At 38.7% G+C, this 3,207-nt stretch overlaps 1 pseudogene; it reads left to right on the forward strand.

Moving 5' to 3' along the window:
* Positions 1-751: 751 nt before the first annotated feature.
* LOC145393889 (5S ribosomal RNA) lies at positions 752-868 on the forward strand (annotated as a pseudogene).
* The last annotated feature ends 2,339 nt before the right edge of the window (positions 869-3,207 follow it).

The raw sequence follows: 3,207 nt of genomic DNA on the forward strand, positions 1-3,207 counted from the left end.
TTTTTTTTCTACTGTCCAGGGAAGTTGTTTAATTTAGGAGAGACTGTTTAAACTGGGGGGGTTAGATTTAGGCTTCTTTATTCCATCAGTTATGAGAAGTCTTAACTGATTGATTAAAGTTGTCCACATAAAGGCTGTCATTGTGTGGAAGTTCTTAAGTACAGTAAACCAATTTTTATATTTTAGGTTGATATTTTATAAAGATTACTGTCCAACCCACAAAACTTTATGAATTTGTGTGTTGTCTCTATTTGTTTGTTTTATTTATTTACTTGTTCAGTGATATGATACTGAGTAGAGGGTATTGAAAGCTTGAATAGTGACACTGTATGGCTAATTTCATTAGACACTGTTGATATTGCTTTATTTAATGGCCTCTCAGGACCTAGTGCCTACTGTATATACCCTTACCACAATTAGATTATGCTTTCTGATCCCCTAATTGGTTTGGTCAAAAGAAAAATCACATCAGTGTGATTTAACTCTTAGCCTGGTATTTGAAAAGCCATTAGGGTGAATTTTCATTCTTCAATGCATCAGCATTAATAATGTAGAAGTTCTTGTATAGCTTTAGAGTTTATGTAGTAGTCTGTTGTATGTCTTAGAATTATTGGGTATTTTAAGGAGTTTCATGTGTGAATGATAATGCCCTTTTATGTTTGTTTCCTTGTCTCTGAATACTGTCCCACCGTACGATGATGATAATATACAGTAGAAGTCCACATTTTTTTAGTACTGGTAACTTAAAGCGGTGTACTCATACCACGTTGAGTACACCGCTTCCCGTTCGATCAGCGAAGTTAAGCAACGTTGGGTCTGGTTAGTACTTGGATGGGGGACCGCCTGGGAACACCAGATGCTGTTGGCATAATGTTCTCCCTACGTGTCAAGTGGGGTTGGTGGAGGATTAGTGCCCTTCCCTGTAAAAAACAATTAACTCTAAGCCGTTGACCACCCCGTTTGGGATACATGGCGTCTGGCAATGAATGAATGAATGAATGAACTTAAAATCTGTTGAGTGTCTTCGATTTAGTGTATCATGCAAATTTTATCTGAATTCAGTTTATAATGTGCTACGCAGAAAGTTTACACTGGTAAGAAGTAGAAGATAAGTGAAAGTATGAAAGTCAGCTGCAGAGCCATAAACTTTTCAAGCAAATAGAGGATGGATTTTTTTTTTTTTTGTACCTATTATTATTATTATTATTTTTTTCACTATCATTTTTTTCTGGTGCAGTTTGTATTGGGGTTAATGACTTGACTCTTCACTTCAAGCCAAGTTTTTTCTGCATGCATAATTGTAGTATGTGTACTCCATTAACCCCTTGAATCTGTTGGTATTTCTTGTGGTTTATTCTTGCCACCAGCATATGATGTTATTCAGTTTGTGAGAGACATCTGGCAGCTCATGTGGGAGCGAGAAACAATTCCACTAATGCCTTGCAGGGAGAGTAAATTTGTAAAATGAAAAATACATCATTGTGATGAATGGATTAAGTATTTAATCTGCCAAGCTTTGAATATGTTGTTGATAATGAATACCATTACTTTAGTCTCTAAACTGTTCAATCTAAGTGGATTGTGAGGTTGTATAACATCAACAACAATAGTAGCAAGCAATATGTTTATATATTTGGCAGTTATGAGGTTTACTGTGCTTGTTGATAGAAGGAAGGGTAATGTTTAAGAACACTGTTAAGGTCTTTTCATTTATGACCTCACTGTATTTCGACTAACTGATATTATTGGAAAGGAATGTGAACCGAATGCAAGGCTTTCTGAACCCCCCAAACCCAAGAATGTCATGTATTTATTTATGTTGTCTCCAGACAATGTTATTCATCTTCGGAAAATTGCTTCAAGCAAAGGGAGTTAATTATAGCCTTCATGAGCCTCTTCACAACTTTGGTACTTTCCTAAGCTGAATAAAAGTGCCTGGAGGTAGCAAGAAATGAGCAGAAATTTGGTCCTGACTAGTAATTAACCACAGCAGTCTGAGTACTCAAATTTTATTTTATTTTTGTTATTCAGATTATTCTGCTTAGGAGAGTACTCAAATATTGTAAAGTAATAAAAATTGTAGCTAATCCTTTCAGTTCAGAAAATCTCCCATGAGCCAAGAAAAATTATGTGGAGGTAGAAGGAATAAAACACAAAGACTTCATAATACTCCAGGGGTCAAAAAGGCACAAAGTATGATTGTGAGCATAGGAGAGGAAAGGTTAAAGGGCATTGGAGCATATGGTTGCAGGGAATTATCAAGTGTTTGGACAGTGGAGAGTGTTTGTGGCTTGGTTGAGAATTGGGTCAAATTAGAACTGTGGGACATTAGGGGAGGGGGAGAGTGAAAGCAATCAAGGACAGTGTCAAGGATGGAGAAAAGCAAGCACGAACTGATCAGTGTTTAAATCTTTCTTACAGTGAGGGTGAACTTAAAGGGGTATAAGGGGAGAAGGGAGGGAGGGGGAAGGTGTGTGCCTGTATGAAAGGAGGGAGATGAGGGAAGCAGTTGTAAAGGTATGGAGAGAGAGAGAGAGTGTATGCTTAGGAAGTATGAGTGTAAGGGAAGGGATCAAGTGTGTGTGTAGGAGGTGGAAAGGGAGGAGGAGGAAATCTGCATGTGTGTGGATGGAGGGTGAGAAAGGACAGAAATGAGATAGGAGAGAATTATTTGAAAATATTTGTGTGTGTGTGTGTGTGTGTGTGTGTGTGTAATTCACTGGGTCGGTCAGGATCACGTATGGTTGTAATCATCAGCTTTTTACCCTCCCGGAAGAGAGCTGAGAACTCATATAGTCCGATCTAAGGGCAAAGCCTTGACCTTGACACATGCACACACCCATCTTCTTGCTCAAAGGGGACAGTACCCACCCGCTTCATTTGTGAAACTTTTCGCATCCCGAGCAAGGTGCGAACCCCCGTCTAAGCAGGTTCCAGGCGAAAGCGTTACCACTTAATCGGTGTGTGTGGGGGAGAAGGGGAGATCATTGAACAACCAAAATAATTACGGGATAAAGAATAGTAATCAGAGGAATAGTGTGAATCAACAAGTGGTGAAAACAGTGTCTGAATCATTTGAGAGAGAGAGAGAGAGTATATCAACGAGTAGTCGAAATAATTGGTTAAAGAGAGTGAGTCAGAAGAATGGTGTGAGAAAAATAATGATGAAAACACCCACACTCTGAATCAGTAGAGTGAGAGGGCGGG

This window comes from Coenobita brevimanus, chromosome 25 (assembly GCF_032717465.1).
Source record: "Coenobita brevimanus isolate Jiangsu-jjx chromosome 25, ASM3271746v2, whole genome shotgun sequence".
Classification (NCBI taxonomy): domain Eukaryota; kingdom Metazoa; phylum Arthropoda; class Malacostraca; order Decapoda; family Coenobitidae; genus Coenobita; species Coenobita brevimanus.